Source organism: Pocillopora verrucosa, chromosome 1 (genome assembly GCF_036669915.1).
Source record: "Pocillopora verrucosa isolate sample1 chromosome 1, ASM3666991v2, whole genome shotgun sequence".
NCBI classification, from domain to species: domain Eukaryota; kingdom Metazoa; phylum Cnidaria; class Anthozoa; order Scleractinia; family Pocilloporidae; genus Pocillopora; species Pocillopora verrucosa.
Genome location: NC_089312.1, coordinates 21,058,857 through 21,071,652, shown reverse-complemented (window position 1 = coordinate 21,071,652; position 12,796 = coordinate 21,058,857). Strand labels below are relative to the sequence as shown.

The window sequence follows — 12,796 nt, the reverse complement described above, 5'->3', positions numbered from 1 at the left end:
AGGAAGGCGGATGAGTTGTGATATCCCATCCGGGCCGCTTCATGAAAAATAAGCGTCTATTTTATTATTGAAATTCCCAATGTAGTTTTCATTTGACTTTTAGTAAAATGTCAGTATGTAGTTTATTTTCTGGAACGTCCTTTCAGGTCTAATATGGATCAACTCATTTGTGAGCCCACATTTGCCCCTCATTTATTCAGGAAAGGTAAGTGAAACGTACGTGCCTCTCTTCAGTATTTCCTGACAAGTCCGCTCTATCGAAGAACATATGCATCCGCTTGGAACAAATTCACTTATGCGTATAAATTCACCAAAAACTTTTTGTAATCAAGGAGGAAATTAAGTTTTATCAAAGAAAGGGTTCGCTATCAATTTGAAATAAATTTTTCATATGTCAATAAGTATGTCTAAATCAAGCGTTCCGAAATTCAGGAATTATGCAAAGTTTGCCTATTTTCGAACCAGAGCAACAGCCGGGGGCTAAAATAATGTCAATGCAAAGTCAATTCCCTTCTTCTTCAGAAATAAGGCGTTAGTAATAAAAACAGTATTTTGTTTTTTCTAAAAATTTTGAAAAACGCTTCCATGAACAACGCGCCTGTTCCAGTAGTCTTAATTCCGAATTGTTAAAGAAACAAGCTAATCAAAGTCAGAGAATCAAGCAAGAAAGAACACCTCTATGCGTCACACAATTGCTTTCTGACCTGACCCCTTGTCTTGGTAGCGCCGATGTAAACAAGAGAGACTCTGTCGTTCTATGTTCCCCACGTATTTGACGGACCTCTCGATAATGTCTAAAACTTTCGAACGTTTAGATAAGTTTTCCGTAAATCTTTTAAATTCCCTTTGAGATAAAAATAATAGAAAATTTAAACCAGTTAAAAAATAAGTCAACTGAGAATTGTTTCAAGCAGTGCTTCTAAGCTTTGTTTGTTATTTATTTCCAAACACAAAGCAATAGCTGTTAGGAAATTTACTGTGGGAAATATTTTAATCCCAAATGATACTCTTCGTTAACTGGCAAAACAACTTAATTTGAAAGGGAAGTTGAAGGGAATCGAATCAAATTTCATTTTTGTACTGGAGGCGAGCAATAACAAACGTATGCTTTTCATGTTTGCTTCAAGGGGAAATTGACTGTTCATAGCGTATAGTAACGACCATATTTTACTTCTTCCTAAACACCATTCATTGTCTAGTCTGTGGACTATGCGAGAAAGGTTTGTTATCCACGGTCAAGTTAACCAACCTCTGATCGATCTGTTAATAAAGTGAAAATTTGTTTGTCTCTTGCCTGACTTTTGATGCACGAATGAACGGTTCATCCTCGTGATACATTGCCCGCAAGCAATTCAATTGGCGAGCTTGATCCCTAAGAAAGGAACAGCATGGTCGCGCGTTCTCTTTCTGTAATGTGTTATCGGGCTCATAAAAGCCAGAGATAGCACTACGAATTCAATTTATTCATTTGCGTTCTTAATGATTCACGAATACTGAGACTCTTCTGACTTTCAAAAGAAGCTAACAATTTTCATAGAGTAACAAACTTGTCTTTAAAGAAATCGGTAAAGTCCACGAAATCTGTAACTCTGGTTCACGCTGCCCAAAACGCAGCGAATGGGACTTTCACTGAGAAAGACATGCAAATTAGGACACTTTAAATCAAGGATTAAGGGCAAAAAATCATTCACACGTGTCAGGAAATAGGTTTATTTTGGGTGTCTGAGTCACACGAATAATTTCGTTGAACAATTCGAGCGACGGGAAACATTTCTCAGCTGCGCTTAACTTGGCTCCCGCGCTACGGAAGGAAAAGACTTCCAACTCATCAAAGTCTACTAAAAAGAGTGAAAAGATAGAAAGAAGCGTTCACACCGAACAATAACACATAATTTCCAATGTTTCAAAGGGAAATGTCACGTACTACTCGACTTCGATGCAGAACTTCCGTTCTTTCCACGTAAACAAAATGCATCCATCACTTTATGAATTTATTGTTATTTTGCAAAAACGCGATTCGAACGCAGATAAAGGTCTCTTTCCTTTAAATCACGTTTGGTGCTTCTTGAGTTTGAATTGAGCACAGAAAAACGCTTAAAAAGAACGTGAAAAAAACTTAAATCGCTAGATACACAATTACTTACTAACTAAACTTAACCTAACCTAGATCAAGTAACGTGGACAACCTGATAGATATATTTATACTATACTGCTAGCTACATAACATTACGTAATTATAGGTGATTACACTAAATTTTTCGTGAGTTAACAAGACCTAATCAACTCTGAGGTCGGGTCCTATTTCCAACCACCACAGTGCTGTGAAAAGGTTAGTTGAAAAGCTGCATGACAAAAGTAAAAAGTGATGACCTTCCGTATATTTTAGGGTAGAGATTCCAATCGGAATCACCATGTCTATCTTTTAAATAAAAACACCATCACGTCGGAATTGGGAGCAGGTGGTGGACTTTAAAACGTCCGGTCTGGGCTAAAAATAATTACTTTGTCGAGCGCTGAAGCGCAACATTGTCATTTGGCACGTGCACCGAAAGCGTATAAACCAGAGGAGTCGGGTTCATCAGTTAATTTTAGCAAGTCTAGCACTAGTGTTGAAGTCACTTTCGCTCCATCATGGGCAAATTCAAACCAGACCTCGAACAAGAGAAGAAATCAGACCAATCAAGGTGGGCAGAGTTTTTTAACTGTAGTTTGATTATAAATGATAATGTTGTTGGTAATTGATAAAGTTTTCTACAGAGCATCCGTTTTTTTCCTTGCAATATTGGATTTTAGAAGGTAGTGAGTGTTTGTGCGAGGATTACTTTATTTCTCCCACGAATTATTGCCAATTATTGTGAAAGATTGCTCGGCGATTGCCTACCATACTCATGGTGGTTTGCTCGTTTGGTTCTAACATGCAAAGAAACCGAACACATATGTCGGAAAAGCTATTACTACTCTTCGTGTCCTTTCTTCTGATTGGGTTGTTTCTATCCATCATCCAATCAGAGACGAGCCGATAGCGTGACATTTCCAAGCAACTAGCATCAATGAAAATATGTCATTGTGAGGGAGAAAATATATTTTTGTACGTGTGAAATCTTAGAAAACGTATACGTTCGCCGTTTTCGATTGAACAGAAAAAATAACAACAAAGCATCGGAAAAAAGGCCTTTATTTTTTGTACAAAACGTTTGTCTAAGAATATTCCGATAACTGCAACCTACGTCCATCAGCTGCATCTTACATACCTTAATCATGATCGTGATCATGATTTGGATCGCTTCAAGCTCCCACGATCAAAAACAGATTAAAACAATTACGCTTGCAAACTTAAAAATCTAATATAGTTTCAAAGCCGACGTTTCGAGCGTCAGCGCTTCGTCAGAGCGAATGATTCGCTCTGACGAAGGGCTAACGCTCGAAACGTCGGCTTTGAAACTCTTTACGGTGGCCAATTTACATTATCAACTCAGTCGATAAAACCAAAATTACCTAGTTACTCTCACCGACGCAGCACTACAGTTTCTCTAGAAACTTACTCCCGCCCCCCTTAAATTCTAATACTCGAGGTAAACGTGACTCGAACGATGGTGCGACGTGACGTTCTTTCCTTCAGGTGTCAGTGATAATAAATTCAGGATGGAATGAAAGTTTCGAGAAAGAATAGTTCTGCTATTATTTAATGCAAAAAAAAAACTACTCAGCGGCGAGTTCGTTTACGTTGCGATTCAAAAACGTGTTGGCTTCACTCGTGAATGTAAGGAAGTTGACATCTTCGATGTTAAATCCTGGTTCATTTGTCACTTTCATCTGCTTGTTTACTTTGACGAAGTAAATAGTACGTGTGCGTACGTGATGTTTCAAACTACACAACTTCCTGTTTTGCTGTTACTAATAAAAAATGTTCCAGAGGAAGTTTTATTTGAGAAGGAAATAGGAATATATCGATGAACGCGATGTGCAGCAACAAAATATTTGGATGTATAGAAGAACCGAAAAAGATGACACAAAGCGAATAAAATAATTTAATCAAAGGATTCGATGAGAGGGCGAACGTTGAGGAAGTGTTTCAAATATTTTGGCACTAGTAGACAACTCTCCTCCACTAAGTGCTTCAAAAACCTATATCAAAATTTACTTTTCGATGTGTGTTTTTTTGTAGACCCTGCCATCCACGCCGGTTTCTTCCATGTCATCTGTGGTCCTCACTCTGCAAATGGTACTTGCGTTTTTTGGAACGCTTTTTTTGGCTGGTATGGTACAGGGATCGCCAAACATCCGCTGATAACAATCCAGTTGTGTCTCATACTTGTCAGTGTCTGTTCTGTGGGCTTTGTTTGGTTCAATTCAGAAAACAGAACCGTGAAATTGTTCATCCCTCAAAACAGCAAGGCAATAGATGACTTGGAGACTGCCGAGAAATACTTCCGAGTCGACTTTCGCGAGGAAATCATCCTACTGGTGGCCTCTCCCAGTAATCCTAATCCTCTTTCCCCGATGTGTTTGAAACAGGCCTTCAGAGCTCACGATGCAGTCATGGAGCTGAAATCGTTTTCAGACCTCTGTGTCACGCTGTCGGGAAACAAATCCAGGTCAACAAACGGATGTGCGATGATTAATCCACTAGAATTTTTGCAGTTCAATGAAAGCAACTTGAACGGAAAGGACTTACATGATGTCCAACGGGAACTGAGAAAATCCTACAACGACACAAGGTTACTCATGCGTAATGGACGCCCATTCTGGTTGAATTTCAACCGAATGTTTGGCAAGGCCACTCGAAAACATGGAAGCATAACCGACGCCAAAGCTTTGCAAATGATTTATCTCCTTCGTGATCCGAGGGACGATGATGAGAGTGCCAAGATTCTCAAATGGGAGAAGGCCTTCATCGACAAACTAGGCTCGTTAGTGGACAAACTTTCGTGCTTCGATGTCCATTATTCAAGTGAAAGGAGCTGGATGATGCTATAAGTGCAAGTACCGGGTCTGATGTTAAATTGGTGTCAATCACATTCACCTGCATGATCTCTTTTGCTTGCTTCATGCTGGCAAGTACCTTAATCCGTTGACTGGTCACGCTTACTTGCTAATGGAGGGGTCTTCGCAGTTGCACTTGGGATTTTGTCTGGGCTCGGCCTTGGTATGTGGCTCCGTGTACCTTTTGTTAGTTTGGTGGGGGTGCTACCTTTCTTGGTTCTTGGAATCGGCATCGATGACATGTTCATCATGGTCGACGAACTTGATCGGCAGCCACGTGACCTGTCGACGACCGGAAAGATCAAAGCGGTTATGAAGCATTCTGGTGCAACAGTTACTATGACAACTATGACTGATTTGGTTGCGTTTTGCGGTCAGCACGTCCACCTCATTTCCCGCCATCAGGTAAGATACTTCAATTGATAGCCATTGCTTCTCCATCTTGGGAAGATGACAATAATCACGGTTTTAAGCAATGGTGTAATTGTTAAAGGATCCGGATTTATCAAGTGACCTCTATTAATTTCTTTTAAAACCTCAACTGCAAACCATTGAAGTGATGTCGAGCTGTGACAGGAGCCATTGAATTGATTTTCTGATAAAATGGTTACAGTTTCTTGGGATACCCTTTTTTCCCTTGTATGACTGAGCTGTAAGCACAAATGGTGGCGTGAAATGTCACTTAATTGGCTTCCAAGTTCTAAAATTTCGTCAAATGTTGTAGAGTATTTCAGTGAGATCGTCTATATAAAAACTTAGTTACTTTCTTTTCTCAGGTATTTCTGTGTTTATGCTGCCTTGACAGTGACGTTTCTCCTTCCTGATGGTTGTCACATTCTTTGTGGCCCTTATGACATACGACGTAAGAAGAATTAAATCTGGCCGCCGAGATTTCCTCCCATTCTGCCTGGCACCACGGCCAAAAGAGGGTAAACCCGCATGGGATGAGCCTCTCCCCCAAACTTCAAATAAAGTTATGAAATACTGGGGCACATTATTGACCCTTCCAGTTACAAAAGTTCTGGTTATACTCTTCTCTCTTTCACTGCTTGGTGCTGGGATATACGGAGTCACTCAGGTGGATGAGTCATTTGATAGACGTGTATTGGCCAGAGATGATTCCTACTTGAGGCAGTTTTTGACAGCTCAAGAAAAATACTTTGAGCTGTCCATTGGAGTGAATATCGTGCAGACTGGTGAGGTTGATTACCAATTGAGGTCCACGCAGAGCGACATTAAAGAATTAACGAACATATTCAAGGAAAATGAATATTACAAGAACCAATCACTATCCTGGATGGATGCATTTGCCCAGTATGCTAAGAAGTCGAAGAGAAACATTACTGGCCCAGGTTTTCTACGAGAATTGAAAACATTCCTTCGTATTCCCGAGTTCTCGTATTTCACACAGGACGTGAAGTTATCCGAGGATGAGACCAAATAGAAGCTTCTCGCATAATAGGCTATATGAAGGATTCGGGTAGCTCCACCTTCCAGAAAAACGCCATGCTCACACTCCGTGAAGACATATCAAAGAAGTCCAAACTGAATGCCTTTCCAATCACTCGATCCTTTATGTTCTTTGAACAGTACGCAATTACGTCACGCGAGACCCTGAGAAACCTGATAATCGCAGGCTTAACGGTGGTAATTGTCACAAGCCCATTTTTGATGGATTTTACTGTGACGTTCGTGGTGGTGCTTAACTTCGCAGCGCTGGTTTGCGAGTTATTTGGTTTGATGGTAATCTGGGATGTGTCTCTGAACTCTGTTTCCATGATTAATCTGGTAATGGCCATCGGATTTGCAGTTGACTACAGTGCTCACATTGCCCATGCTTACATTACGTCAAGCAAAGTCACAGCCGATGAGCGAGTTGTGGATGCTCTGAGCACGTTGGGCGCAAGTGTTTTCATGGGAGGTACTTCAGAAGCTAAATTAATTGTTGTAAAACATGGCCGAGAAAAGTAAGCACTTACAAACATATTGATATTCTTGTGTTTCTGGAGTGTATAACAGGTTTAAAAGACTGTGGCCCTGTTTCGGTAGGAGGTATTGGAAGAAAATTTGGATCTATTGAGTTGATAATGAAAATTGGCCACCATAAATAAATTATGGAGCTGATTTTTTGAGCCAATCTTCTCCAACGAAGGGCTGACGCTCAAAACATCAGCTCTATAATCTCTTTACAATGTCTAATGGTCTTTATCAACTCAGTTGATAAAATCAAAATTTCTCGGATATACCGCGGTTGATTAAAAAATCTATCCTTAGTTTTATTCAAGAAACCACTTAAAGTGAGATTAATTTCTGCTTCAAGTAACTTCCATCACTTAACGTTTGTAGTGCTATGCCCGTCGCAAAACCTGCTGATCTTTTCTTCTTGACATGTTTTAGGAGTCAGTACGTTCCTTGGTATGGTTGTACTTGCATTTGCTGCATCTGAGATATTCCGAATTTTCTTCCGAATGTTCTTTGGCATCGTCATGCTCGGACTACTTCATGGCTTGTGCATCATGCCTGTTTATCTGTCTTTGCTGTGCTGGAGACCCGCTCTTATCAGACGTCCCTCAGTAACAGACACAAGTGAAAAACTTGGAAGCACAGACATGACAGATAATATTACCAACACCAATGGTTTCTTGGAAGTGGTGAAATCTTCCGGGGATACATCATTTCAGCCGCCACAACACTCAAACTCAAAAGAGGAAGCCGACATCTCACTCAATGTAAAACCAGCCAACCAGCAGATACAGACAAATGAAGCTGAGAAAGGAATTCAAAATATGGGGATTGATGAGGATGACGACGACGCTGAGACGGTGGAGGTAGAAGGCGACGTTAAAAATGCAGCTAGACTGAAATTTGAAGTGACGCTTTAACGAAATACCCAGATTGCAAGTTTAGTCAGCTCAAAAAGGAAAATAATAGCACCTTTTCTGAGATTAATAGTTTCATTTTACAAGCGAAGCTTTCTGTGTCTTTTATTAGAAAGTCTTTAAAATTGGAGAAACCATTTTGGGTCAGCCTAACTGACATGAAGAAAATCAAACCTGGTAGGAGCTTACAACCGTCCAAATATTGTAAAGTCGATGTTTAATTTTGCTTCCAAACAAAAAAGATAGGAGTGTGAGGAGGCTACGCACTCAAAACTTTTTCCATCTGAAGAATAGTGCACTTGTGGGTTTGGTCTCCATATTTCACATATCTGTATATTTTGGTTATGACTGTAGATGTGTCTTGTAAACAGAATAAAGAACCAATTTATCGCTTGAAATAACCTAATAAACTTTTAGATGAATGTCATTAATCAGTTTGGAGTTTAAGTTAAAGCAAAACATTTCTTGTTATTCAAAAACAAGTGAGCTTTTCACAGTAATCCTTGGATGCTTTCATTAAGTTGGCAATAGCAGGCTCTTTCTATTTAGGCCTAGTTAATTCATTTCTAGTTTAGAAGAAATTACAAAAAAAACTACATAGGTTCACTCACAAAGGAAAGAAACTATGTGCTAAATAGACTTAAGTACACAGCTGTTTGTGTTAAGAGATTGTTGCAGTGCAAAGTGAAAAGTTCCAGGCATTAATTAGCCAATTGAAAGAACAATATTCTTTATCAAAAATGCCCCTTTCACACCAAACATATATTACCTATAATCAACACTTTCCTTGATAGAAAGTTAGGATTATTTGTATAAAAAAATGTACATATTTAAATGCAATGCTATGAAATAGCCTTTGGATACTTATTACAGGTGTACTGATTAATAAACAACAATGATTAGTCTCTTGATAAACATCAGCTGGCATTGCTGGGTTTAAGCAACACTACCATCTAAACCCTTGGCCAAATGCATCCTTAGAAAAGTATGGAAATAGACAATTATTCTCCTGCCTCAGTAAGACAAACACCCCAATGCCATATTGAAACCATATGCTAAGGTCCTTCGTAAGAAGCCTTCCTTTCCAGTCTCAACAACTACTTTTCCTGGCTGCAGAAAACAATATTGACGTCCCATAATAGAGAATCAAATCTTTTTAGAAGATCTTTTACTATATTACCGTTTGTCGGATCACCAGGGACCTTCCAAGCATTCACTTTTTTCCACTCCGCAGCGTTTTAACCAAATAAAAATGAAATAAGTTTTATTTTTGAGCTTATATGGCAGTATAACAGGTTTAAAAAGCATTCGTTGTTACCTAATTGACGAGTCACAAAGAAAACTATAAACTGATAACAGGTTCACTTGTCTCCGCCATGTTGATTCTCCCAGTAAGCTTTGTGCTAACTTGCTTCCATATTTATTGTCTTTGATAACTCGAAGAAACGCAAGAAGGCCAAACGAATTGAGGAAAATAATCGTACAATCAGACACGAACTGATGTCAATCAACATTAATCGTACACACAAAACCTATGGTTTATGTACACACGAAATAATCCTTCTATGTCATTTAGCCAACACGAAATATCGTAATCCGATATTGGCCTGGCAGCCATGTTTGCTGCAAAAAGATTTTCCTCGGCATAGATCATTGGGTGAAATTTCCGCACGGCCCCATACTTTCGTTATGCATTCAGTTCTTGGATAGAGATAACAATGACAAAAATAATACATTGACCATTGGGAAAACAGATTTGTTTTACAATAGTGTGGGGCTGTGCGGAAATTTTACCAAATCTTAAGATAGTTAAATACTTATGCCTTTAGTGGGTACGTCGAGTTACATATTTCAAACGTTTGTATTTGGTCGAATACGATGGTGGAAGTAGTTTCGTGAAGATCTATGGGTTTATGCTGGAAAAATGGCCCACTTTTGTCACTCTTTTACTCTGGGTAAGTAGAGTGTCTAAACTTAAGCTTCAGTTTCAGCTCAATTGACTTTGGACTATGTTATTTTTACTGCTCAATGTAAGAGTGATAGCAAGAATCGTGCCTTTCTCTAGAATACTTTTCTATTTTGTTTTATGTGGATGATCGGAACTGTAGATTTGATTTGATTCAGTAATATCTCAATATAAGAATAATAATTTATTTCTGCCACAGTCATTTGTTGTCTTTTCTCCAGAGATCAATCATATTTTTTATATTTATTGTTTCCTGATGGTACTACACAGTGGCAATCTTTTGATCAACTTGCTCAAAAAGAAATACAAAGCAGAAATTTGGTTTAAACAGATGTCTGAGTAAGAAAAAGGAAGAGAGTACATTGTCATAATTAGTTCATATAACAGTATTGTCCACATGTAGGAGTTACTCATGCTAACATAGTGGCTAGGCAGGTGCATGACTCTTATAACAGGAGGTTTACATGTATAACATGGAAGTCATTACCAACCTCATATTGACTTGTAGTCCATTGCAGGGTTATTCCCACCACCACTACCCATTCTTACATCTGGAAGAGATGAGGCACTTTGAGAGTAAATATTGTGCACAATAACAAAATGCAATGATCCCCCCCTAGTGACCAAAACAGGACTGCTTTATCTAGAGTCAAGTTCACCAATCATTCTACCATCATGCCTCCTCCTCTGATCCTTATGATGGTAGTGAAGTGAATGGGATCAATTAACAGGGTAGAGCCCCTAGAACATCATGTAACCAATAGGCACTTTAGGCGACTTTTAAGATGACTTAAGGCAATTTAATGCAACTTAAGGCCCCAGAGTAGTCCTACAGGGTTTGTATGAAAGGGAAAGCATTAAGCCACTTTTCCATTCTTGCCTTCTACCAAGGATATCAATAATATGGTTATTTTCTGTTAGCCACCTTATGTAGAGAGTCTGGAATTTCTTACTTTCTCATGATAGACTACTTTAACATAGGTTTTCATGGTAAATTTTCAGTTAATCAGATGTTAAAAAATTCCTTTGCTGTGTTCACTTAGAATCCTTTTTCCATGACAAAGAGGATGATTCTAAGGTCTTGAACAAAGATACTTTCTTTAGTATGGTATTCTCTCATGTTAGCTGAAAAGAAATTTCCTGGAAGATGAGTTGTGGCAACATCTTACAAGAAAGACACAGCAAATTTCATTGATCTTAAAAAAAGGATTCTTTTACAAAGACTTTCACTGGTTCACCATGACAAAATTCAAACATTGAAGTCATTTGATACTGCTTGGGTATTTGTTGAAATTGTGTAATTGGGTAATTGTTAAAACTCAGGTTAAACATTGAATGCACAGGTTTGTCTTCCATTTTTTGCACTAATGCTGTAACAAGGTGAAAATCTTTGAAATATGTTTCAACCCAACCATTTTCCATAACTTCTAAACACCATTATGAAATGATTATGTGGGGCATTGGAAAATTTTTGGCATATACTTCATGTCTGAAATGCCATGTTCAGTATTAGCTATCAGGATACAGGAGGGTGTATGTAGGAATAAGCTTGGTTGTTTGTGTCATTAATTTGCTTTTCCTCCTTTTTATCAGGTTGATCTGTCAGGACAAGGGCTGAGGATTTTAGCAGGCCAGCTGATTTAGGGAAATGTCTGTGAGGAAAGTGATTCTTATTTTAAGCCTGGAAACTATCATTGTGAAAAGCCCATACTTGTGCTTAGTAATTCATTCCTCTTTTGATTAGCTGGATTTAGGAAGGACACTATTTCATGACTAATAATATACATGGAAAAATTACACACTTCTGATTGGTTAAGATAAATGCAAGTTTCAGGTAATTCAGTGCAGAAGAGAGTTATTTCAGTGCAGAAGAGGGTTAATTCAGTGCAAAGAAAGAAACAAATCAGACATTCTGATTGGTCAATAAACAAAGAAACTCACAGATAGCCAATCAAATGAGAGGCCTTGGATGTCGCAACAAAATTTGAAAATTTGCGAGCGAAACAATGGCCGGCACTTTAAGTAGGCTTTCTTTTGCCACCGCAGCTGAAAACAGTTTAAACAACGAAACACCGTAAAAAGCACTGCTGTATAACGGCACTGTTAAACCTCGGAAACGACGATTGTTCATCGAAAGTGACTCGGACACAGATGAACAATTCCTTGAACTGTTTAATGTGAGTTAAATATCATTGCATAAGACACGTCATCACATATTTTTTCTCGTACAATTGGAATAAACAAGCACTTGGTAATTTTTTCGAAGACCACAAATTGCACTCGCCCTACGGGCTCGTGCAATTTTGTTAGTCTTTGAAAAAGATACTCGTGCTTATTTATTCCAAATTGCACTCGAAATCATGTACCTATAAATACTTTGACTTATATGCTGTGCACAAAACTTCCATTTGACTATACTTTTATCGCCAATACCAATCCTTAGCTGTCAATAGGTCAGGGAAAAAATGAATGTACCATAATTCTGTAATCTTGATTTCATGTAATTAAGAAAAATTAAAAGGGCCTCTTGATAACTGATACAAGGAAGAAAAAATATATCAAATTTGGTTGAAAAATTACAATAAGCCATAGGACAACACCCGGGATAAAGAAGATTCTTAGAAACTGGTACTAGAGAGGATGTGTGCAAATGTTAGGAAAAAAGCCTAAGGCAAAACTTTTTAAAACACGCTGCCTGTAAGTGTGCCACCCATTTAGTAAAAGGTCAGTCCAAGAGAGTCACAATTCAGGTTTTAATGTTGAAGAGCACCAAATACAGAACCCAGATCAGAAACAAGGCAGCCCTGGTTTATGGCTGGGTCCCTTAATATCTCATCTGGAACTCGTCAGGTTTGGGGATTGAAATGGCAGGATCCCACCAGCATAGGTGGGATCCCACCCAGAAATAAAGGTGGGATTTACAGGATCCAGCACTTAAAATTTAGGCAGGATCCCACCTGGGACATTC

The 12,796-nt window shown here is 38.7% G+C and overlaps 1 pseudogene; it reads left to right on the top strand.

Moving 5' to 3' along the window:
* Window positions 1-153: 153 nt before the first annotated feature.
* LOC131790861 (patched domain-containing protein 3-like) lies at window positions 154-8,629 on the top strand (annotated as a pseudogene).
* The last annotated feature ends 4,167 nt before the right edge of the window (window positions 8,630-12,796 follow it).